General features: G+C 35.3%; 1 long non-coding RNA gene across 7 annotated transcripts in view; it reads right to left on the reverse strand.

Moving 5' to 3' along the window:
- Nucleotides 1-14,096, reverse strand: part of LOC110350767 (uncharacterized) — a 169,895-nt gene extending 155,799 nt beyond the window's left edge. For all 7 annotated transcript variants that reach the window (XR_015453449.1, XR_015453450.1, XR_015453453.1 and 4 more), the window contains exon 1: nucleotides 13,414-14,096. This is a non-coding gene — a long non-coding RNA (uncharacterized LOC110350767). The remainder of the gene's footprint in view (nucleotides 1-13,413) is intronic.
- Nucleotides 14,097-14,440: the final 344 nt, after the last annotated feature.

Consider the following 14,440-nt stretch of genomic DNA (forward strand, 5'->3'; position numbering starts at 1 on the left):
TTGTTTTCTGCTCTTATTAAGTCATCAAGGCTATTTTAATTATGATTTTATAGATTATCAGTTGACTGAGTTTCAATTCTAGCTCTTCCCTTACTGAGTGGCTGACCTTGAGATTTTTTTAAAAATTCCTGTAGTTCAATTTTCTTATGTGAAATAGTAAAAATTATGATAAAACTTCAGAAAGTGTGGGAAATATATATATGTGTATATATATATATATATATATACACATATATATATATGTAACATGGGTTGTACACATGCTTTCAAAATACATGTATGTGTAAGTAGGTAGATATAGGTATACAGATATAAGTATAGATATGGATATCCCAAGACAATGCCTGGAAATAGAAAGTATTCAATAAATGTTAGATATTATGATGAAAATAAAACAATTTTATCAGCATAATAATATTAAAATTAAATAAATTAAACCTCTCACGAACTTGAAAATAAGTTGATGTATTAACAATAATTGTAATGGTAAAGCAAGTTATAGTTATTAGGTTTGTCATTTTTTTGAGGCAGGCCTTAGTTTCCATATTCTTCCCCATGAGAAAATATGTTAGAAGTTAAAATATAGATTTATGTACAAATAATTCCTTGTGTTCAGGAGCAAAAGTGCCCAGTCTCTTGGCAGGCATTAATTAAGGTCACAAGGCAAAAATGATTTCTGCATTTAATGATTTAATCCAACTTTAAGTACTGGTTGATTAGAGCAATGACAATTTAATCCACCTCCTAAGGTTATGTGGAAATCCAGTGCAGGGGTTGGGATTAGAAAGCTGAATTAACTGATATGCCTAGGCTAACTATAAAGCCTTTCTCTCAGTGAAGGTTTTTGTTTCCTTGTTGTGAGAAATGCCATGTGCCTAAATTAAATAGCCACTAATATAAGAAACATGTGATTAAATGTAATTAATGCTATAAGATTCTTCAGGGCCTTTCTTAGCATTTATGAAAACCATGACTCCAGAGTTTAAGACATGGCCCTGAACTAGAGAGTACAGAATAAGTAGGTAAAAACCAGACCCCAGAAGTGAAGCCACTCCAGACAGCATGCTGGAAACCAACCCACCCCCAGATGGCCTTGCACAATTAAATCTGAGAAATCTAAATGCTCAAATCTAAAAATAGACATGTTTCCTCCATTACTTTCAAGCATAAAATTTAATCTCTTTTTTTCTGTTTGACTTTTTAACTTCTTGTCTGATTTATTACTTCAGGAAATCTAAGTAGTTTTAAAAATAGTTATTTCTGTTCCACTGGTCCTCAGGTCTGTTTCTTTGCCAGTACCATGCTGTGTTTATCACGGTAGTTTGGTAATATAGTTTCAAGTTGGGGGTTGTAATACCTCCTGCCATGTTTCTGTTACTTGGAATTGCCAGTGGAACAGACTAGAAGATGCAGAAACAACTCCAGACACACTCAGCCACCTCATCTTTGACAAAGGAGCCAAACACCCTCACTGGAGGAAAGTTAGCCTCTTTAATAAATGGTGCTGGAAAAATTGGGTTTCAACTTGCCAAAGACTAAAGCCAGACCTATATCTCTCACTATGCACTAAACTAAAATCGAAATGGATTAAAGATCTAAACATAAAAACAGAAACGCTGAACCAGCTGTAACAGAGGTTAGGTAGAACTCTTCAAGACATTGGGGTAGGAAAAGACTTTATGAACAAAACCTCAGTTACCCATAAACTAGCACAAACAATCAACAAGTGGGATTTCTTCTTACTAAAAAGCTTCTGCACAGCAAGAGAAACCACCAGCAGTGTGAAGAGACAACCCACAATGTGGGAAAAACTTTTCACCTGCTTTTCCTCAGACAAAATCTACTATCTTGAATCTATAAAGAACTTAAAAAGATCAGACCTCCCAAATTTAAAGACCCAATCCAAAAATGAGCATCTGAAATGAAAAGACATTTCTCACACAAAGAAGTAGAAATGGCAAATAAACATATGAAAAAAATGTTCAACATCACTAGTCATTCAACAGATGCAAATGAAAACAATGCTGAGATTCCACCTCACTCCAGAAAGAATGGCTGCTATCATGAAATCAACCAATAACAAATCCTGGCAGGGCTGTGGGGAAAGAGGAACACTGCTCCACTGCTGATGGTAGTGTAGACTGGTGCAACCACTGTAGAAATCAGTATGGAGATACCTCAATTTGACCCAACTATTCCCCTGCTTGGTATCTTCCCCAAAGAATTAAAAGAATCATACCACAGTGATATATGTGCACCCATGTTCTTGGAAACTTGGAAACAGCCCAAATGCCCATCAACTGGAGACTTGATAAAGAAAATGTGGGGTTTTTTTTTAATGGAGTACTACTCAGCCATCAAAAATGGGAAATTAGAGACATTTATTGCTAAATGGATGCACATTGAGGTGATACTCTTAAGTGAAATAAATAGGACACATGTGTAAATACCAAATAGTTTCTCCAGTGTGAGAAATAAAGTGTAAATAAGGACTAAAAGGTATAATAGATTATGTGAAATAGGAAGAAAAGGGGCAAAGGGGAAAGGGAAGTGGGAGGGGTAGGGGAAAGGAAAGAAGGGAATGGAATTAATATGAGAAAATGAAAAAAAGGAAACAAAGTCTTTGTAAATAGGGAAGGATGGAAGGGTTGAAGGGAGGGCAGGGGAAGGAGGAAAAAATAAGAACCAAGAGAGTATGCAAAGGTGCATATGTCCAGTGATGAATGTCATTATATTGTACACCTAAAATGTACCAATAAAAGGATATACCAAAAATAAATAAATAAATAAATAGTAATTTCTGGTAATGAGAACCTAATAATAGAGCCACTAAGAGTTCCTGGAGCATCATTACTACCTGGAGTATAAATTATACTTAAGGAATTTTTTATAAATATAAGTACATATAATTTATAGCATTAATTCTTTATGTACACACATATATATGCACTAACTATTAAAATCTATGAAATGTTTTACTCCAATAATATAAATTATTATAATAAAATAAATTTTAAAACCTAGTTAACATGTAATCATAACTGAAAATCATCACATTCCAACATCTAATTATCGAGATGTATTTCATTCCTTTCAGATTGAGTTAACTTATTTTTACACATTTGATAAATCTCATGATTCTACTTTGATATGAAAAGTTCTCAACCATATTAAACTCATAAGTATTGGAAACTTCAGTGTTGGAGTTTTGTAATAATTTAAACAGAATGGAGAACAATAATGGAAGATCTACAGTATAAAGATACCTAAGAAGCTAAATAGTTTAAAGAATATCCTATAGGCTTTCTATGTTAGCCACATTCCTTGCCACTGAGACATAATACCTGACTTTCACATCTTAAAAGAGGAGAGGATTATTTGGGCTCATGTTTGTAGTCCATGGTTAACTAGCTCCGAGACAGCAATAGGATGGCAGAGGAACATTCCGAAGGCAAAGGTGCTCAACCCATGGCAGCTAGGAGGCAGAGAGGGAGGGTAGGAGCCACAAGAAGAATACACTTTTCCAGGTCACAGGCCCAGTGACTCATCCAAGTAGACCCCACCTCCTACCAACACATTTAGCTACTGAGCTCATCCATGAATCAACTCAATGATGAGTATAGCACCCCTGTGATCCAATAATCCTCCAAACACAAGTGAGAGGGAGAGACAGAGAAGGGAGGGAGGGAGGGAGGGAAGAGATGTAGTGAAAAACAGGTAAACACCGGAAAGATAGCCAATAGTTTTGGCGCAAAGGAAGTGGGTGCAGGAAGGACCTTCTCCATTACACTAGAACTCTCCAGTTCAACCACCTAATGGCAGGATAGGCAAACAGAAGGCTTCACCTTCAGATGTCTTGTTCAAGGAGGATTATAAATCTAGAGATGATACAAATTGGCTCTAGATTCTTAATGTATATTTCCATTATAGAGAACAGTGAGCGATGAGGACAGAAATACTCTTTACAACCGTTTTCTCATTTACAGCCCTTTGAATGAAGCTCAAAAAGGACCTTGCATTGGGCATCTGGGCTAAGATTAAATCAGGGAAGGAAACTGGTAATTTGGGAGAGAGAATCCAGATACCTGCAGCAGAAGGCCCCAGGCCAGTGAGTGGTGTGAGCACAGGAGAGGGCCAGGAGAAAGCAGACATGAGATAGCATTCTTTACAGCGGGAAACTGAACAGGGTAGATCTGGGCATTTCCGTAATTTCAGAATGCAAGCCATTAGCCTGATGGTCCTGTAAGTCCAAAGATAAATATGATGCTTCATGAGGGGCTGGCAGACTGGGAAAGCAGAAGACCAGATTCTCTGTAAGAATTCTTCCCTATAATGATTCTGTGATTTAGCAGATGTAGAGGAGGACCATCAACCACACAAATTCTGGAAAGAGAAAACAAAAATTTGAGGAGTGAAATGTTTAGAATAGATTTACAAGTTAGTAAAATAATTTTCAGGATCCAGGAAGATTTTAAACAGTGAGGTATGTATTTTTGGAAGCTTCACTGTGTCCTTAATCTTATTTTCCTGGGGAAAAAGAAAGATATGTTTTTATCTCTCTTGCTCAGAGCACATAAATTTCCTCTACACAAGTTTCTAGATGAGGTACACTTAAATGTATGGAACTCTTAATCTGGAATGGGAGCCTTCATAGGGATCTATAAAACAAGTCTCCTACTTCACCCAGAAGGGCAGACCATCGTATTCTTTCTGTATGTTTCAGTACTTCCCAAGAGAAATGCGAACTCTGGAGTCAGCTCTAGAGCCCTTGCCATGCAAGGCTAACATGCTTGAGAGAAGATAGGATCCATTCTGACCTACTAGTAATAGAAACAAACACATTTTAAAAGGCTTTGAAGTAGTTTTTCTGTATCCTTTCTAGTAATCTTTGTTTACTTTTAATTCTCTATTAGTATATGTCTGCAGTACACAATCATTAGATTCACTGCGGGGTATTGACACATGTACATAATACATCTCCATTTTTTCCCCTTTGCCTTGGCCTTCTGCCTTTTTCTTTTTTTTGCCAGTATCATATTCACTTACTTATAAGCCCTTATAAAGTTAATTATCATACACACAGATTAGCAACCAAACTAATAGGCAAAAAAAATATGTAAAACATAAGGCAATTATAGGGAATCAAAGTACACTTTTAGATATAATTAATGTCCATGATGGATTACAATAATTTTTCCCTCTCTTTTTCCCTATTATCTTTTATTTTGTGTTTTATTTATATATTGAGTTTCTAATATAAGGGAAACCATGCAATATTTAAGCTTGTGTGTCTGATTTACTTTATTTAATATTATGGTCTTCGGGTGCCCCCATTTTCCTACAAATGACTTGAGTTCATCCTTCTTTATGACAAAGTAGTACTTGGTTGTGTATGAACACCAAATTTTTATCTATTCATCTGTTGATGGATATGTAGGCTGTTTCCAAGATTTAGCTGTGTGGAATTGTGCTGCTATAAATATAGGGATTTGGTATCATGTTTTTAACTCTTTAGGAAAAATACTTAGAAGGAAAATAGCTAGGTCAAATGGAATTTCTATTTTAAGTCATCTTAGGAATCTCCATACTGATTTCCATAGTGACTGTACCAGTTTACACTCCTGTCAACAATGGAGAAGGGTCCCTTTTCTCCCACACCTTCACCAGTATTTGTTATTGGTTGATTTCTTGATAATAGCCATTCTTTCTGGAATGGAATCTCAGTGTTGTTTAATTTGCATTTTGGAATGGCCAGTGATGTTGAGCATTTCTTCATCAATTTATTGGTTGTTTGTACTTCTTCATCTGAGAAGTATCTATTCATTTCGGATGCCCACTTTTGATTGGTTCTTTAAAATTGAGAGTTCAAACTTTTAGTGAGTTCTTTATATATTCTACCTATTAGTCCTTTGTCTGAGGGGTAGCTGGCAAAATTCTTTTCCCATTCTCTAGGTTGTCTCTTCACTCTGTTGGTGGCTGCCTTTTCTGTGCAGAAGCTTTTTAAATTGATGTGATTCCATTTGTTGATTCTTGGTATTATTTCTTATGCAACCAATGTTCTGTTCAGAAAGTCTGCTTACATCTAATGTTTTCCCTATTTTGTCTTCGAACAGATTGTTTCTGTTCTAATGTTTAAACATCTGATCCATTTTGATTTTTGTTTGCTGCATGGTGAAAGATATAGGTCTAGGCTCAATCTTTGACATGTGAATAGCCAGTTTTCCCGGTACTGTTTGTTAAAGAGACTATCTTTCCTCCAGAAAAAGGATTTGGCCCCTTTGTCAAAGATAAGGTAACTGAATGGGACTGGAGTCATTTCTGCATCCTATATTCTGCTCCACTGACTCTGGTTTTTGCCGGTATTGTGCTGTTTTTCTCTCTTTGGCTTCATAATATAACTTGAGGTTCAGGACTGTGATGCCCTGGCCTTACTCTTGTTGCCCAGAATTGCTTTTTTAGATCTCTTCTGTTTCCATATGAATATTAGGATTGCTTTCCCTAATTCTGTAAGGAATGCTATTGGTATTTTAACCTGGATTCCCTTAAATCTATATAACAGTTTTGAAAGTATGACCATTTTGACTATATTGGTTCTGCCTATCCAGAAACGGGATACTTTTCCATTTTCTGATATCCTTTTCAATCTCTTTTTTTTAGAGTACTATAGATCTCTCACTTCCTTAGTTTACTCCCAGTATTTCATTTTTCTTGATGCTATTGTGGAAGGTATTAGTGCTTAAAATATAACATATTTAATAGCACTTTAATATAACTATTAACATATTAAATAAAAGGTAATTTTTAAAATAGTTAAAAATTATAGAAAAGCATACATTGTGTCTAATTTCTCCTGTATGTATCAATGTCATATTTGGATATATCTCTGACTTAAGGCAATACTTATTTGTAAATCTATAGGTATCTGTATCTATTCTACATAGAAATAATACACATACTTGACCTTTTTACAGAATATTTGGTTCTGCTACCATATGCCCATTGCCCTAAAGTTACCTTGAGACTTCACTCAAAATCTGTTCTGTGAATTTTTCACCTGTCATTGTAAGGAAATCTGAAGGCTCCGGTGGAGTGAGGACTCTTTAAGAGACTAAAAGATTTGGTTCCTCTCTCCCCATTGCATCAAAGCTCTCCACTTGCCCTATGGGCATCTTTGCTTCAACTCCTCAGTCAGTACTACTCATGCCCATAAATTGAAGGCTGCTCTCCATGTGTCAGGGAACGATGACACCCAAGATTTTGTTTTATTTTTAAACCCTTGTCAAACAACTGCTGATCTCTCTTTAACAAGCCTGGAAGAAGGGATGAACTTGCTGTCTGATTTAACCAAAGTGATCTACCACCAGTATAGGAGATACTCATTCAAAATATGGTTCATTGTGTATATTTTCTACTCCCTTGAATTGAATTCTCTTGGAAATTTATCCTTTGTTTCACTTAGAAGTTTGTAAGATCACGGGAGTGGAAAGAACTCTGTTCATAGGGCCTGAAACCTAGGTTCTCTGTGTAATATTGAACAAGTTTGTTTAACATCATAGATGAAAAGGGTATTTATAATTTGATGGCACATATCCATTGTATTTCCTACAAATTGCGCCTTCATTTTCTCTTAGGAAATAAAGCATCTCCCCACCGCCAATAACTGTAGAAATGGCCTCAATTCCCGGCTAACAAACCTATATGCCCCAGCCACAGAGATAGGCTTGGAATCCCAGCCTGTAACCTGTACAGTGTTTCTCAGGAAAGAGGTTTTCTGCCCTCCCCTAAGCAAGGTTTGCTCAATGGAGAGGACTGATAACCTAGAGTATTACCCACCACTCTTGCTGCCACACTGGGAAAGGGTAAATGAAAATAAAAGCAGTGGGGGAAAAAAAATGAAAGGAAAGGGAGGATTAGAAATCCTCAGATTTTCATGTAATTACATAAATTTATATTTATTTGACCAAAATATTCTTCCATTTGCAACTTAATCATATTAGGGTCACTGCTAACTTGATATCTATCAATACTGTCATCATGAATGTAAAAGACCTTTGCAAACTCTACAGTACTATATAAAAGTAAAGGTCATTACTCTAAAATAGAATATTCATCCTACATAAAATTACAAAAACTGTCCCAGAAGCATGAGTCCCAGTGGTATCACAGTGTGGTAAATTCTAGTTAATCAAGCAAACAAGTAATTTATTTTCTCAACTTTACAGTAACACTATACAAGGCAAACTTTTGTTACAAATAGTAACTGGCAGGTTTCCATAATTGTACAGTTGCAATTACTGCTTCCTAGGATGTTGTTCCTGCAGATTTTCTGCATGACTCACTCTTGTCAGTCTCAACTCTAATATTACCTTCTCATGAGTCCCTCCTGAGGTATCTGTCCCACGTAAATGTGCTGTAATTTTCCTTAGTACTTGTTATTATCTGAATTTCTCTGCATTTTCTATTTATGTGTTCTTAGTTTCCATGATACAACATTCCATGAAGTCAGAAACCCGCTCTCTCATCTTGAGCACTGGGTCCTCAAAATTGTGCCTGGCACATAGTAAATCTTTATCACATTTTGGTGAGATAATACACTTTGGAATATCCCATATCTTTCACACACAAGGATTCCCACGACTAAATCCCCAGATGAGAAAACTTCATACACCAATGCAAGGAAAAGAAAATTGTCCAGACGACTTCAGTATCCCAATTCCAGTTCTCCCCCACTGCCTAGGAGACAAGGTCGGACAGTACAAACCTGGGGTGACAAACGACCCCATTAACATGTATGTAATTCACACGGAGTAATAATCTTTTATTTTACTTGGTGACAACAAGCACAGGATATTTTCAAATGTGATCCCAAAGATTAAAGCTGGTTCCAGGAGACAGATAATTCTCCATGTTAAAGACTGCATTGTTATGCCCAAGACAAATACTCAGAACTATAACTTCAGCTGCCTTCTGATTCATAAAAACATTTCTCTCTACTCTGAAAACAACCTTAGAAATCAAGTACCATTAAATGTCTATCAACAACCGGGTAGTCTAAATAATAAATTATGTATTAAAATTACATTGTTAAAATTTTAATTCCATAATAAAAATAACAAAATACAAACATAAAACATTAAGCTCTATGTGTGTACATGGGCCACAAATAATTTTAAATATTATTGTTTTGATACTCTCCATGCATAAAATCCTAAATGACCAAAAACCTAATAAGAGTAGAAGGCCATTCCTTGGTTCACATATGATAATTGTGAGACTCCAACTATTCTAAATACCTCAGGATCACAGTAGCATCAGTGGAGTTACATAGGAGCTTTAAAAAAGCAAGGCAGTCTAATAACTAACATTTATAAGCTCGTCTCATTCAAGAGGAACACAGGAGAAGTCATTTGTGGTCCCCCAAATTTAAACAGTGTTTTTAACATTCAGAAGTTGCTTACTGCTATGTAACTTCCAAGCTTCTTTTTAATAGAATTTGTATATACCAAAGCATCATTAGCCATTTTAATCTTACCTTAAGTTTTTAAATAAAATTTGTTAGGTATATTCAAGGATTAGAATATAATGTTATGGGATATATAGAGATAATAAAATTTGTACAGTAGGGAATCAAATTAGCTTATCTATCATCTTACATAGTTCCTTTCTTGATGCTGCAAGAGGAGATCAAATATTAATAAAAATTCTGAGAAGCGCACTATTTTCTTTACTGGAGTTCTCATTTTGTACACTAAGTCTCTAGATTTGATCACCCTATATATTGCTATTCTGTATCCTTAGACCTACATCTGTCATTTCCTCCCTTCCTCCCCTCTGCCTCCTATAAACCAGTTTTATTCTTTATCTCTGTATGTTCAACCTGCCTCTTCTTTAAGACTCCACATATAAATGAAATCGGGCAATATTTTTCTTTCTGTTTGTCTTATTTCACTTAACATTATACTTTCCAGGTTCACTCATATTGTAGTAATTGACAGGATCTCCCTTTTTAAGGCCAAATAATATCCCATTGTACATAAACACCATATTTCCCTCACCCATCCATCCATCGATGGACACTTAGTAGTTTCTATACGTTGGTAATTGTAAATAATACCGCTGTCCACAAGGAGTCCAGATATCCTTATGGAATAGTGATTTCGTTTCCTTTGGGTATATAACCAAAGCAGAGGTTACTGGGTCATATGGTAGCTTTATTTTTAATTTCTTTGAGAACTTCCATAGTACTTTCCACAATGTATACATCAATCTACATTCCCATCAAGTATACTAGTGGCCCTTTTCCTCCACGCCCTCACCAACATTTGTTATCTCCTGTTTTTACAGCCACCCAAATGGGTGCCAGATGATATCTTATGGTGTTTTTAATTTGCATTTTCCTGATGATTAGTGATGTTGAGCACCTTTTCAATATATCCATTGAACACGTTTATGTCTTCTATGGAGACTATCTATATAGGTCTTTTGCTGAATTTTATTTTTATAGTCTCATCTATTAAATTATTTTTTTAAATTATTATTTTTTTGTAATTGTATTTTCTGCTATTGAGTTATAGTCATTCTTTGTATGTGTTGGTTAGTAACCCCTTTTCAGACACATGATTGGCAAATATTTTTCCCAGTCTGTACATTGCCTTTTTGTTGATTAGTTCCTTTGCTATGCAGAAAACTCTTAGGTAAATATAGCCTCGGTTATTTATTTTTGTCTTTGTAGCCTGCACTTCTGGTGTAATATCCAAAAAGCCTTTAACAAAATTCCTCAATGTCCAGGTGTTTTCTTTCCATGTTCTCTTCTATGAGTTTCATAGTTTTATGTATTAGTTTATGTATTTTATCTGATCTCTATGTATTGTGTAAGATAAGGTACAGGTGTTGTGTAGTTGTTGTTGATGTTGTTGTTGTTTATTTGGAAATGCAGTTTCACCAACACTGCTTCTTGAAGAGACTATACTTTTCCCATTTTGTCCCTCTGATAAGTTTGTCAAAAAATAGTAGACCATATATATTGGAATAGTTTCTAGACTCTATTCTGTTCCACAGATCTGATGATGTCTGTCTTTATGCAAATAGTTTTTATTATGATAGTTTTATAATATATAATTTTAAACCACACATTTGATGTTCCAACTTTGCTTTGATTTCTTAGGCATTTTTAATTTTTTGATGTGATTATATAACGTCTTAGGATTTTTTTTTCTTTCTTTGAAGAAAGCCATTGAGATTTTGATAAGGATTGCTTTAAGTCTGTGTGTTTCTTTGAGTAGTATAGACTTGATCAAAACCAATTGTTTCACTACTGAAGTCATAGGATTGGGTAAGAACTTTCTAAACAGAACACCAGTGGCACAAGAAATAGTACTAATAATCAAAAATAGGATTGTATCAAATTGAAAGACTTTCACACAGCAAAAGAAACAACAAACAGAGTGAACAGCCAACCCACCGAATGGAAAAAGGTTTTTTGGCAGCCTCTTTTGGGGCAGAGGACTAATGTCTGGAATATATGAAGAACTAAAACAAGACAAAAAATAGGCTTCTAAATTTAAAATACCCAATCAAAAAAGGAGCAGTTGAGATGAATAGACTCTTGACAGAAGTAGAGGTACAAATGGTCAATACATACAAGAAAAAATGTTTAATATCACTGGCCATTAGAGAAATGCAAATTAAAACAATGTGATTCCATCTTATCCCAGAATAATTGTCATCATGAAGAAATCAAATAAAACAAATTGCTGGCAAGGCTGCTGGGGAAAAAGGAGCCCTTCCTTCTACATTACATTCTGGTTGATGAGAATGGAAACCAGTAAAACCACTATTCAAAGCAATATAGAGATTTCTCAAAAATTAAAACTAGAAATTCCATTTGACCTAGATATTAGCCTTCTTGGTATCTTCCCAAAAGATTTAAAGATATCATATTACAGTGATGCATAATAAATAAATATATATATATATAGCAGCACGAGTCATAATAGACTTGGAAACAGCCTATATGTCCATCACCAGATGAATGGATAAAGAAAATGTGCTATTTACACACAATGGAGTACTACTCTGTTATAAAGAAGGATGAACTTCAGTCATTTGTTGGAAAACGGATCTATCTTGAGACCATAATGTTAAGTAAAATAAACCAAATATACAAGCCTAAATGTCTCATAATTTTTCTTATATGAGAAACCTCAAGTATAAATAAAGACCAAAACAGAAGATAGAAAACAAGAAGGAGATAGATTTTTCTCAAATGGGGAGGGGAGCAAGACATGGGGGGTGGGGAGGATAAAAAAGCGTTAAGATGTGTTGTATACATGCACCTATGCCCCTCAAGTAATGTAATGGCCTTTGTTATATTGAGAAATATATCCAAAAATATCTTTCTATATCCAAAAAGTATATTGAGTTTTGTTGCTCTTATTTATTTTGCAAATGTTTTACTGTAAATAAGTAGTCACATAAGGAAAAAAGGCATCTCAAGGTAACCAAGCAACCACATTTGCCTAGGACTGTCCTGGTCTTAGCACTGGACATCCAGTAGCCTGGGGAAGCCCCTCAGCCCCAGGCAGCCCTGGTAGTTGCTCACTCTTAGTCTACCAATTTTATCTGTCCATTTTTAAAGCTGCGTTACCCTTAACTTTTTCTAATAATAAAGTATTTCATTTATTTGACAAAAAATTTGTTGAACCAGGCTATAAAAGTGGCAGTAGCTGTAGGTACAAAAAAGGAATAGGATCATCCAAAAACATTTCAAACCTAGTGAAAAAACCAGATTTTGACACATTTGAGTTACTATAATACCACTTCAGACTGTGGAGTTCTTTTATAAACATCTATTGCCTCCAGTAACGAGGTATAGGTGGAAAATGTTTTCAATTAGATAAAAAGTTACAATAAAGGTGATTTGTAGACCATTTCTGCCACGAATTTAAACATTTAGAAGCAAAGATACCTCAAAATAACCATGAAACCATCTTTTTAAGCTAAATGACATTCCCGTGCTCTGTCCTAATGGCTCTGACAAGCACTTCACATGGAAGGTTTGGTGTAGAAGCACAGTTACATTCTAATGGCAGGATGAACTAACCTTTGAGTTAGAGTAAACAGATTGATCCTACTTAAGAGTGGGACAAAAGACCCAAGTGGACTTAATACTGCAGGTAAGATCCTGCTGGGTTTGTTAAATTCTAGAACTCTATTTATAAGGGGAAGCCACAATCAATACAATTTTCCTAGACAACTTAATACCTTGAGTACTCTTTATTTCATCAAAAGAAAAGCTATTTCTAGAATTCCTCATGCTTATTAACAAACCCTCTGCCATAGATTTAGCTACTTGAACTACTCGTCATAGAATCTCCAGAGTATGAAATGCATATTAAAGCTCAAGTGCAATACCTTGTATCCCTGGCGAAGCCCAACCGACCTCCAATGCTGCTTGACAAAGTTCCAGCTGGGGGAAAGAAAGGGTGGAACACATCGTACCCTCATGTTTTATTTTTTTCTTGCCATAATGTTTATAATTGTTACTCTGGTCACAGGAGTCATTGTGTTTGTGACTAACAACAAACTCTCCATGAGGCAAATTGGCAATGATATATTGAAATTTGATCTGGCTCAAAAGATTCAAATTCCAGTTTCTCTTAAGTTCTATTGCCACATCCACTCCTAAAGAAACCTCTCTTAAAACCCCTGCTGTTTTCCCACTACTATTACTCCCTCTCTTATTGCTGACATTCTTTTTACTAAAGGGGTCTTATAAAGAGATTGAAAGGACAGACTTTAGATGTAAAAAATAGTGGGAAATGGGAAATAAAAAGAACTTTAAGACAGGCAAATGCATTAAGGAGGCAAGTTACTCAATATTTCTCAAAGTGCTGTAAATATCTCCTGCTCACGGACTATGAACCAAAATGACATTTAGTTAAGATGAATAGAGGTATAAAAAAATAGAGAGCTAATAACAAACTATATTAACCATTGTGCAGTTTCTCAAGACCACGAGTTTGACATTTAATTTGATTAAGTTACTTTCTGTTCTGCTCAGGTATAGGAAAATACTTTCTGTTCTGCTCAGGTATGGGAAAATACTTTCTGTTCTGCTTAGGTATGGGGAAATAAGGGGACAATTGTAATTTTTTAAAAAATGTATTCATGATATTCAATGAAATGAATCAGCTTAGAAAAAATATACTGTTTAACAAAAATAACCTTTACCTCATCAGACATTGTTAAGGCAACATGTTCCGCCCAATGCCTCTTCGCTATTGCTTAAAGATATAAAAATAAATCAGACCCTGAGACTTCTCAGAGGGAACCTAAACATTGCTTGTGAAGGTTCTTTTCTCATCGCCGGCCCAGGACATCTCCCCTTCCTACCCTACATCGACTGCCGCTGGTCCGTGGCATATCCCCTTGTAGATTT

The sequence above is a fragment of the Heterocephalus glaber genome, unplaced genomic scaffold (assembly GCF_053883595.1).
Source record: "Heterocephalus glaber isolate CG9 unplaced genomic scaffold, H.glaber_assembly_v1.0 deba00001461, whole genome shotgun sequence".
Lineage (NCBI taxonomy): Eukaryota > Metazoa > Chordata > Mammalia > Rodentia > Bathyergidae > Heterocephalus > Heterocephalus glaber.